Raw genomic sequence first — 11999 nt, 5'->3', positions numbered from 1 at the left:
TTTTTTTTTTTCTCATTAGAGCCTGGACATGCGCTGGACATGCTCTGTTTGCAGCCCGCAGCTGCGGCGGCTGCTGAGGGAAGAGGTGGGGCCTGCAGACTGGGGCACGAGGCTCAGCTGGGCCCAGGCCCGGCGCCAAAGCAAGGCCGCATCCCGTTGCCTGGGCAACCCCCCCGCCCCTGACCGGCGGAAGCGGCAGCGCGATGCAGGCTGGGAGCTGTAGTCCCGCGGCCGGCACCTGAGGAGGGGGAGCACGTGGTTAGGGCGGGGCCGCGTGGTCACGTGATGTTTGGGTGCTGCCCGCACGGCGCAGCCGCCTCGCAACCCGCGCACTCAGGCAGGTGAGCACGGCCAGCCCCCCCCCCCCGTGTGTGTGCGCGCGCGTGTCTGTGTGTGCGCACGCGATCGTGTCATGGGGACGCGGGCTGCATGGGGGCGGGGGGCACTTGGGGCTTTCCCCGTGCGGGGGGTGCGCGTGATCTTGTGTGCGTGTGATAGTGCCTGTGATAATGTGATAGTGCGTGTGTGTGCGTGACTGCCTGACAGTGCGTGTGATTTCATGTGTGGTAGTGCGTGTGGTCTTTGTGATTTCGTGTGTGATAGTGAGTGTGTGCATGTGATTGTGTGATAGTGCGTATGATCTTGTGCCAGTGTGTGTAGTAGTGAGTTTGTGATAGTGCGTGTGATTTTGAGTGATTGTGTGTGTGTACGTGTGTGATCTTGTGTGCGTGTGATGGTGAGTGTGTGTGTGCATGTGATAGTGGTAGCGTGTGATTTTTATGTGCGTGTGATAGCCTTATGGGAACATGGGCAGACTGGGTGTGAGTGAGGGGTGGGGCCCCATGGGACTTTGCCACTCAGGCTGCGTGTGTGCGCGTGTGATAGTGTCATGGGAACACGGGCTGGGTGTGTGGGTGCGAGTGGCGGGGTGCTTTGGGCCTTTCCCCATGAGCGGTACCTGCACCCTGGAGCCGGGGGGGTCCTCTGCAGAGCGGCGTTGGGGGTTCGTTCCCTGCACTGTGGTTGTGTGTGGGTGTGCGCGCGCTGGGTGTGTGTGTGTGTGTGAGAGGGTGCTTCCCAGCAGTGTGCTGGGGGTGAAGAGCTCCGGGGTCGGGGCAGGGGCAGTGGTAGATGCCCGGGCTGGGGAGGCCTCTCTATCTGGGCAGCCCCTGGCAGGGGTGATCTGGGCGTAGGACGTCTCTGTTCTGCTGTGGGGACGCCCCAGGCTTCTGGGCTCCTCTGGTTGCTTCCTGCCCCCCTTCCTGCTACATGTCAGCGTGTTTTTAAGCCTCCTTCCAAGGGGTTGACTTTGACTGGGGTGTGCTCCCACTGGGTCCAAAGTTGGAGGTTCCCGGTTAGAGTCACTTGCCCCCCTGCTCAGGGTCAGACCGATGCTGCATTGGGGTCAGGAAGTAATTTAACCCCGCGGTCCGACTGGTGTGGACTGGGGAGGCGAGGGGATTGCTTTCCAATTGAGCAGGGGCCACGGCCTCTCCGGGGATTTCTGAATCATGTATTAACAACCTGTTACAGAAGCAGGACGCTTTACTTGTGGCAGGTTCAGGTCCTGCGTCTTGTGTTGTGTCAGGGTTGACATCAGTTTTGCTAGGAGTTTGGATTGTGCATTTGTACAGGATGGTTTGGTTCGGGATGATCCTGCATCAGGCAGGGGGTTGGGCTAGATCACCTCTGTAGGTCCCTTCCAGGCTCCCCCACGCGTGTGTCCGGGAAATCTTTCCTACAGAGGTGAGGGGTGAATCTGGGAGCCAGGGTCTTCTGCCCAAAGGGTTATGAATGTGGGGAGTGTGTGTGTGACAGTGGTGGGTCTGCTGAAGAGACAGAGTGGGCATTTCTCACCTATGGAGCCACAGAAGAGGGTACCTTGCCAGGGACAGGGATGTCCCTGGGGAGCTGGGGAGGACGTTTGTGCCCTGACTTGAGCTCCCTTCGGCTGCTCTTTGCAGCAGGAGAGAGCTGGCACGAGGGTCCATGGCAGCGGTCTCGGTCTTTTTAGACTCGAGGGCCCACTTTTTAGACTCCAGGCACCTCCCCGTAACTTCTGTGAATGGAGCGGCACCCCGTTTAAACAACGGACTTCTTGATTACAGTGCTGACCTACCTGAAGTGGGGGCAGGGACCTGCCAGGCACGTTGAGTCTCAGCCGGCCCTTATCTGCTTATCTCCTTACAGTTCCTGTGGCACCCTTTAGAGGATCTTGTGGTTTAAGACTCAAAAGGCTGCTCCACGTGGAGGGGATTCCTGTGCAGACCGGAGCAGTCTCGCTAGACTGTGTATGCAGGGAGGATGGGGGGAGATGTCACAGGATGAATACCTGTAGGATCCTCTGGTATGATGCACACATAGTTGGGTCAGCTGCTTGGGCTCGTAGTATAGGGCCCCTACAGAGGGTGGGCGGTGCACGTGTCAGTGAGCCGTTCTTGGGGTGCAACTGGCCACATCTAAGAGGGAAAAACTTTACTTTCAACTTCTAGGGGGCACTTCCATCTGTATGTGCTAATCAGTGAGCTCCTTTCTCTCTTACCTTTCCACATGACAGTGTTCCCATGCTACCAACTGCATGAGCTGGCTCATAATGGGTTTGGGGAAATGTTTGGTGTTCTCCCAGAGTAACTGAACATTTATTTTTCTCCTACCTGAAAATATCATCTATCGTGGCATGTTCTAGGCCTGTTTCTCATGCGGTCACAGCTCGGATGTAGCACCTTCTGATGGTATTCAGTCCCGGCCCTCTTATTATTTAAATAAAAAGTTTTCCGTGCTTATACTGTTAGTTGTGGATTATGCAGTGATAATATCCAGCATCTAATATCACAAGGCATGTTTCTGAGGTACCATTTACTGCCAATAACTGAGCCAATATGAAATCTTTTTAGTAATGCTTGTAGCAAATGTGATATTTACTCAAATCTAAGATGAGTTTGTTCTCCCCCCCTCCTTTCAACATGGGTCAGGGGGAACAACTTGTCTTGGAATAAAGTACAAGTGGGAGAGGGGTTGCACCTCTGAGTGACTCTGGGCCTGAGGTTGGGGTTAGAGTCACAGCTACTGCCCCCTCTGCTACCTGCCCTCCTCAGCCTCTGCTGCCCCGATTCCTTCCGTCTGCAGGTCCAGGTCTGGCTGGGGCAGGGAGCACGGAGTATGTGTTGCCTCTAGCCCCAGCCTGGCTACCCAGTGGTGGCAGCAGTTCTGGCCCTGGTCTTGGGTCCATGGTTGAAGCTCCTGCCACTACAACAGTTGCTGTGCAGCTGGACTAGAGCTGAAAGCAGCACATGCTCTGTGGTCCCAGCCTCCGAGTGGGCCCCCAGCAGGAGCTGGAGCTGCTAGAGGAAGGTAAGCAATGGCAGGGTGGGAGGGTACAGAGGTCCAGGCAGCAGGTGGTACAGGCGCTGCAGGGGCAGGCGTGGGGCATGCAGGCAGCAGTGGTGATGGGGGACGGGTGGCAAGATACAGGGGTCGAGTCACTTCATTCCCCTGCTTCCTGGCCCACTGTTGCTGCTTGCCCTGCTGCACTGGTCGGAGGGGACAAATGTAAGACAGCTCTTCAAAAATTAGATTCTAGACATAGAAAGTTGTAACAAATATATAAATTGCCCATGTCTAGAATCCAATTGGGGGGCAGGTCCTTAAATTCAGTGTTGTCTTGGATTTGCGTAAATATGATGTATCAAGTTAAACAAAATACTTGCAGCCTTTCCCAAATGTGCTTTGAATGACTCTGCAGTAATGGTTCTCCACCTTTTTAGATTCAGTGCACCCTTCAGAAGACTTGGGACACCCCATTTCAAAGCCGGATTTATAGTGCTTTTACCCTGCCTTGCAGACAGGGCGGGGATCGGCCAGGCAGGGACTGAGCCTGAGCCTGCACTTATCTGTTTGTCTTCTCACACCTTCTTATTTCCTCCAACCTTCACGCTTCAGAGGATCTCCCAGCATCCCCGTGAGAATTGCAGCTCTGTAGTAATGCTCACTAGCTGTGTATTTTTAAACTTCCCGCCGCCTAAAAGTTTTCTTAAACACGCAAAACGGATTCAGAGTGCAAGTAAGTACTGAGCAAAAATGAAGCGATTAAATGGACTCTGCCAGGAAAATTAGGTGCCAGCTGTATGTCTTGGTTTATAAAACAAAATAAAGTGTGTATAAAATCTAATAGAGTGTTTTCATGCTTCTAAAAATATATGGAACAGCCACTGAAAACCATATGTCATCTGCATTTTAAATGTTCATTTGAAGCACGTGCAACCCCAATATTGCAGCAGTGGTCTAGCACTTGGAACTCAAAAGTTAAACTGTCTGGTGTTTTTTTTGTTGTTTAAGCTGAATGAAGCATGAAAAGCAATGTTCATGCTGCAGGTCTGTATATATGCATATGCTAAACTTGAATATAGGACTTACCTGCATTTTTAAAGTTAAGCAGGCATGGAATTGTGTGCTCCAGGTCTAACACAGTGAGTTAGATTTGATGTTTCTGTTCTTATTCTATGGGGTATTTTTAAACACAAAATTATCAAGTGGTAGTGATAGAGGTAAGGTTCATGCTTTTAAAAACACAGTTACCCTGGAATTGCCCTTGTTGTCTAAGCAGGTAATTTTGTGAGCAGTGGGGGTGGGAAGTACCACATTATACCTCTGTAGCTTTTTATTGGATTGTTGCAGCATTCAGGACGGCAAACTGATAGTACCAGTCACTTAAATTCATGATGACTCAGCCCCAGCTGATGTCTCTGACCTTTCATCTCATTTCCCTTTTGCTCAGTCACTGACTTCAATCTTGAGTCCCTTTTGCTTTCATCTCCTGCTCTGATCCCTGTAGCTTTTCCATGATGCCACTGATGCACAGACTGCCCTCTCTCTTCCTGTTAACCATGTGACACGTGTCACACTGTTCCTTCCCAAAGCCCCAAACCTTACTATGCTACCTATCTATGCTGAGTGGATGTACACATAAAAGAAACCACACTGGATTTACTGGAAGTGCAGAGACTAGTGTCTGACAAAACTAACTTAGCTCTGCTGGAGACTTGTGCTTCCTTAACTAACTCTGCTCCCTTAACTCCTCACCATGCCATGTCTGAAATGATTGTGAGCAGGGGCCATGTCTTCAAAGGCTTGCTCATTTTCAGAACAAATACAGATGCCATCTAAACATAGAACAGGGCTGGGCCCAAAGCCTGCATGTTACTTTTCACAGGTCATGCAAAGCCCAGTGGCGTAAGTGAGGCACCACGTGCATGTCACTCAGGATTGGGTCTTTATTTTACACTGGAGGAAGGGGTCTGCTTTGGAGTTGTCATCCTTGTCAGGTTGGAGCCAACTAAGAGGCTGTAGTGAAAATGTTTAATATAAGTTATGAATTGGCAGAAAGGTAAAGGCCAAAAGAAGGATTGGGAACCCATCCCAGCGGTCTCTTTAGCATCCACTTACAGTGCTTATGTCCTTCCTTGCACAGCGGTGGGCAAGGGACAGTTAGGCAGGGACTGAGCCTGAGCCTGTACTTGTCTGTTTGTCTCTGAAGGCTGTGGACAAAACTCGCACTCAAGCCCTTGGGAGTTTGTCACAACTGTAGAAAGGAACCTGTACAGCTTGAAAGATGGGTGTTTTTTTGCTGCATAGAATTATAGAGAATGAAGGCTGGAAGGGACCTCAGGAGGTCACATCTAGTTCAACCCTCTGCTCAAAGCAGGACCAGCCCCAACCACATCATCCCAGCCAAGGATTTGTTGCCCAGCTGGGTCTTGAAAACGTCCAAGGATAGAGAGTCCATAGCCTCTCTAAGTAACCTGTTCCAGTGTTTTACTACCCTCTTTGTGAGAGCTTTTCCTAATATCTGACTTACATTTCCCTTGCTGCAGCTTGAGCCCATTGCTCCTTGTCCTGTTGTCTGCCCCGCACTGAGACCAGCCCAGCTCCATCCTCTGTGCAACCCCCCTGCAGCGAGGTAAAGGCTGCTATTCAATCCCCCTCAGTCTTCTCTTCTGCAGACTGAATAAGCCCAGTTCCCCCAGCCTCCCCTCAGACGTCCTGTTCTCCAGCCCCTGAACCATTTTTTTTTTTTGCCCTCTGCTGGACTTTCCAACTTGTCCATATCCTTTCTGTCATGGGGGGCCCACAGCTGGACACGGGACTCCAGATGTGGCCTCCCCCGTGCTGAACAGAGGGGAAGAATCGCTGCCCTCGATCTGCTGGCAATGCTCCTACCAAAGCAGCTCAGGATGCCGGTTGCCTTCTTGGCACCAAGGACACGCTGCCGGCTCCTGTTCAGCTTCTTGTCCACTGTCCCCCCAGGCTCTTTTCTGCAGAGCTGGCTGCCCAGCCAGTCAGCCCCCAGCTTGCATTGGTTGCTCCCTCCTAAATGCAGGACTTTGCACTTGTCCTTATTGAACCTTGTGAGATTTCTTTTGGCCCAATCCTCCAATTTGTTGAGGTCACTCTGAATCCTAACCCTACTCTCCAGCATTTTATTCATCCCCGCAGCTTGGTGTCATTTGCAGACTTGCTGAGGGTGCACTCTGCACCATCATCCAGGTCATTGCTGAAAATATTGAACAAAACCAGTCCCAGGACTGACCCCTGGGGCACTCCTCTTGATACTGCCACTGAGATATTGAGCCATTGACTACTACCCTCTGAGCCTGATGATCTAACTAGTTTTGTGTCCACCTTAGTTCATTCATCCAGCCCTTACTTGTTTAGCATGTGGTTGCCCTGGGAGGTGGAGTTACATATACATGAAAAGGTGTGTTAGAAGAATGCCATTAAGCTTTCAAGAATTAAAAGAAGCCAGAGGTTGCCCAAGTGCTTTAATGGTTCTCTTTTCTGTATCCGTGTAATGGTGGGGGCTTTCTTTTAAAAGAGAAATCCAAAGCTACTTCTTTTTTTGTGGAACGGGGCAGTAGCTGCTCCCAAAGGTAGCACTGAGCTATCGACTTCCCTCATCCCAACACAGACATCTTCTGCTTGAGTTAAGTCAGATAGCCTATTCCCGCAGCCAGTTACCTCCTGTGGACCAGCTACAAAAAGAGGATGCCTGATGTTGAGTGCATGCTAAAAATACACAATCAACGCTATTATATGGCATTTCTAAGCTTGTAGATCTGGCATATTTTTCATGGGGCAGGATGTTCAAATGCATGATGCTTTGGAGCTTCTACATTACAGGTCTGGGTATTATTGCTAGTAGGTATTCAGCCTTGCTTATCTAAAAGGGTTGTGAAGGGCACTAATTAACAGTGAAGGCTGAACTGGTTTCCTTGTCCTCAGCACATTACACTTAATTGGCTCAAAAGGTCTCGGATGAGGATCAGGGTTGCATGGTGCGCTAGGAAGAGATATGTTTAGCACAGTTGAAAAGTTGGCCAGCTAGAGCACCAAAACTTCAGCTGGTTATAATAAACCTAGCACTTAAATTTCAGCAAAATGACCATCTGAGTTTATTTCTTGCCCAAAACTGAATGGATTTTCTCTGGAAAGCCACAAAAAGCACTGTGCAGTACATGGGGACTGTCTACTTGCCAAAATTTCAAGTTCCTGCTGCAAGCGGTAGAAAGAGGCAGGAAGATAGAGCTGGAAGAAAGGCCTTAAGGTGATCTAGTCTGTTCCCCTCCTCTGCGGCAGGCCCACTGTTTTTCAAACTAGCGTATCCAGGCCCCTGGCAGTATGTGCACAATGTCCAGAGAGCATGAGAGAGGAAAGTATGGGAAAGCAAAAGAGAAAGATAAGTAGAATAGAAGGAAGAAAAAAGAACAACTCTGCTATCTCTTTGGTTGTTGGAGAGATTTCAATGTTATTGTAGTGGCATAACATGGTAGTATTCATGCATGGAGGCCTAGGGATACTTAGCAGCACATCAAAGGGGGTATGTGACCCCCAAAAGCTTTGGGAATCGCTAACCCACATCAACCCTGAGAGAGGTGTGTCCAGCCTGTTCTTAGAAACTTCTGATTTATCCACCCTCTGTATGTAAGCTGCTCCAGCACTTAATTGTTGTTACATTAACTTAGGCTTTTCCTGGTATCTGGCATTTCCCTTGCTGCAGATGAAGCCAGTTGCATTTTATCCTGTGCCTAATGGACACAGAAATAAATGGGGTCGTTTTCAAAACAACCTTTAACATTTTTCAAGACTTTTCATGTTCTCTCTTAGTTGTCTTTGTTCCCAGACTGGACAAGCTCTCTTCTTTCAACCTTTCTTCACAAATTTCTTAACTCTATTTTTGTTGCTCTCCTTCGGAGTCTCCGATTTGCCTACTTATTTCTTATGGTACCTGAAAAAGCAACCGTGCTGCCATTTGGTGCCTTGGTAGTGGAATAACCATCTCCTGAATCTTAATGGTTGTGCATGTAGTGCAACACTTTGGGCGGGGGGAGGAATTTAATTCCCCCCCCTCACATTTTTTTTTTAAAGAAAGGATAAAAGTAGTTTTAGTTCCCTTCCTGTGTTATAAACACATTTGATAGCTAAAAACTGGAGGAAGGGTTTAACTTTAAAGGGAAGGGTTTAACTTTAAAGGGAAGAACTTTAAAAATAATACCTAATTTACTTTTCCTTCTGCTTTCTTACTTTCTCCACTTTACTCAGCAAAACCAGATGAGTCGCTTTTACTTGGGTTCTCATGCACTGGTACCATAGGTTGCCTACGCAGCAGAGGGATGTGCAAATCTGCAGAGATTTCACAGATTAAAACAAAACTTGTTAAATCATTTCTGCTTTTTTTGGAGTGTGACTTGCCTTGCTGCAGGGCTCTGTACAAGGCCCTGGGAGCCACTTACGTGCTATGTCATAGCTTCTTAAGGCTTGAATATGTCATAGTCCTTGACCTTGCCATGAATTCTTCCTTGGTGGACTTTTGTGAGTAGGTGTCCTCCTATTGACTAAGTTGGTGGTTCCCTCCAGGCACATCACCATATAGTTTATGTAACTGTGGAGTCTTAATAGGTAGGGAGAACTTTGTGCAGATGTCTGGATTTTACTGCTGAAGTCCTGATCCTGCAGTGACATCATCCATTGCCAACCCATATGCTACATAACGCTGATCCCAGAGTGTATCAGATCTCAGATTGAGCCCCCATCCTTCAGACATGCATGTGCAGAACCTTAAGTTAGCAGTCTTTGTGGGTGCATTTCTACATGTGCTTTAATGCGCGTTAGCCTATTTTAATGCGCATTAAAGTGTCACAAAAAAGTGCTCTTTAGCTAATGCATGTTAAAATAGGCTAATGTGTATTTTTCCAGCACCTTACAACGGAAGGCACTTTTACACATGCTCTGGGAGTGGGGAGGAGGGCTGCGCTTTAATTAGTGCAGTTCTGAGCGCTGCTTTAATTAAAGTGCCACTGCGTCTCATGTACCAGTGCCTCCGCGCTTAAAAATGATAGTGGATATAAAACTCATCAAAGGAGTTTTAGTTCAAGCACACCTGCCGCCATTTTTAAGTGTGATACATGAGACGCAGGAGGCTGCTGGAGCGCGGTAATTACCATACTTCAGCAGACTCGACTAATCGAATCTGCTCCAGTGAACTGGGATTTCAGCATATTAGAGCAGCCTCCGTGCTTGTTTACAGGTACCTGGAGGTACTAGATTTAATGCACATTACCTAAAGCTCATTAACTGAACGTGCAGACACGTCTGTTGAGCTCAAGGGTGTAAATGTTTGCAAGACATTTACCAAACTAGTTTGGTCAATTCCTCATGTTGTCTTCTTGACAGGCCTAGGTCCCTATCCTGGAAAACACTTAAATGTGTGTCTAAGTTTTGTGGAAATTAGTGGAAGTTAAGCACATATTTAAGTTAAGCATGTGCTTATGTGCTTTTGAGAATATCTGTTTGCACTGCGGGACTTGATCCTGTGAGTTTGCATTACACTGTTGCTACCTTTTCACCATTTTCTCCTCTTGTTGGAGGTGGTTTCCAAACACTGAAAATAGGAAATAACAGCCTGGGTAAGAAACTGCTGTAGATAGTCTCAGCTGGAACATGTGGTGATGCCGGGAAAGATTTGAAGGTCCAATGCAACATCATCAGTATTTCCACCACTTCACATTTTGCATACAAATGATTATATGCAAAAAAACCCCTCACCAAAACAAAAAACCCTCACCAAAACATATTTCTAATGAGCAAATAAGCTGTTTTATTTAAATAATCAATTTTCTTGGTGTTAAAAATACTTTGCTTTTTCTGTCTTAATAGAGTATTGTACTTCTTTCAAAAAGAAACTATCAAAATAGGAATTGTACTTTAACACTTTTTCCTTACCTGTGTTGCTGAAGATGCTTGATTTGAACGCAAAGGATTAAATGCACCTGACATTTATGGGAAAGTATCCATTACCTTTTTTTTTTTAGTTTCTATATCTTGAATAATGAAACTAACTAGATCTTATCTTTTGGTTTAATTAAAAAGAAAACAGCAAATCTGCTTTTCTTTAAAACCCTCTTCTTCAAGTTCATTCTCATTTCTGACTCCTTTTCCACCTCATGCAAATGCTTGACTTGTGATGAGACTGTATTTTTGAATGTCTCTTCTCAGTTATTTGCTGAAATAATTATGAGGCAGGTAAGGAATTTGGTGTATTTCTCTGCATTTTCTTTGAAATTATTTGCCTAGTGTAGAGGGTGCAGAGAGAAGTTCCCTGCAGTGGCCATGTTGGGTGTGCGTTGGCTATTAGTTCGCTGCACCGTTTGAGTCAAAAGACTGATGGGGAGAGTTATAAACCCTCATGCTTTGAATCATAAAAAGCTTTTAAATGCTAGGGGATAGGGAGAAACCTTCCCCAGGTTAGTAAGTGCAGGTGGCTAGGGGGTGTCTGCAACTACTCACCGCTGGGGTAAGATCTGATCTCCTGGTCTGAACCAGATGAGTATTTCCAGTGTAAATAGAAAGCACGTTGCAGAGTTACCCCTGGAGAGGCAGAGAGGGAGTCTTCCAGAGACAAAAATAAACCGACACCGTCTTCCAACTTTCTCATGAATGAGGTGTCGGCGATGTGATATTGCCATGTTGCTGTGCTTTCCAGTCACAGACAGTGTTGCTGTGAAATGTCATTTTGTTTAGAGCTTTTTTTTCCCCGTGACTCCCTATGATGATTTATTCAGGGGTTTATTTTTACGCTCTTTTTACAACCCTGCCCTTAAATAAAAGTGCAAATTAATTAGTTGTAAAATGTTTTCTTTTTTCCAAAAGGAAGTGGAAATGTTGCACAAAACATACATTCGCCAAATGCTTCAACGTGTATGTAGTGCATGAGACATAGCCCCACTTCAGAGCCCTTACACATCTGTATTGGACACACGGGGAAGATGGAGGGAAACAGTCCGAGAAACAAAAAGGTCAAAGAGCCAAGGATTAACATAGAAATGTAAAGTCACTTTTCAGGCTTGTTTCAGTTCAGAAGATGCACAAAGTTAATTGAATCGGTGGTATTTCTGCACTGATTTGTTTAAACTTGTTCAGGAACATCATACCTTTTGCAAAAGTAGCTTTTCTGTGTACATCCGTTCCCTGCTTAAGGCAAGAGGATGGACTGGGTAGCATGGGAAGCTGCTGGTGGAAAGCATGGCAGAACTACTGGGTACACAAGAGGACTATGAAGGCACCTGGCAGTGGTTCAGGGGAATCATAAAGTCATGGAGAAGCAGAGCTGGATAGGACACCCAGAGGTCAGCTGGTCCAATCCCTTGCCTAAGGCAGGATCAGCTCTCTCCAAACCATCCTATACAATCCATAATCTAACCTCTTCATGAAACTGCTGTCGACCCTGCCACAACACAAGACCTAACCTGCCACAGGTAAAGCAGGGACCCATGGCAGGTCCCAAGTGCCAGGATTAACGAGGGAATAAAAAGTTCAGAGGCAGCAGTGGCTACCAAAGGTGAAGTGGCAAGGTGAAGGCAGTAAGCAGCACAGGGGGCTGGTGACAAAGGACAGGAGATGAGATGATTAGATGCATTCTTGGAAGGCTTGATTTGCAATTAGATGCA

At 47.4% G+C, this 11999-nt stretch overlaps 1 protein-coding gene across 7 annotated transcripts in view; it reads left to right on the top strand.

The window, feature by feature from the left end:
- The first annotated feature begins 239 nt into the window (after nucleotides 1-239).
- The window catches only part of TSNARE1 (t-SNARE domain containing 1), a 791067-nt gene continuing 779307 nt past the window's right edge, over nucleotides 240-11999 (top strand). Inside the window, exon 1 of one of the 7 annotated variants that reach the window (XM_090040739.1) lies at nucleotides 240-341. The gene's annotated coding sequence lies outside the window, so the exon portion shown is untranslated. The remainder of the gene's footprint in view (nucleotides 342-11999) is intronic. The other 6 variants (XM_090040746.1, XM_090040740.1, XM_090040736.1 and 3 more) reach the window with 6 other exon arrangements.

Source organism: Crocodylus siamensis, chromosome 3 (assembly GCF_052110815.1).
Source record: "Crocodylus siamensis isolate JL-2025a chromosome 3, ASM5211081v1, whole genome shotgun sequence".
NCBI classification, from domain to species: Eukaryota; Metazoa; Chordata; order Crocodylia; family Crocodylidae; genus Crocodylus; species Crocodylus siamensis.
Note: the sequence above shows the minus strand (reverse complement) of the source record. Positions and strands in the feature narration are given on the sequence as shown.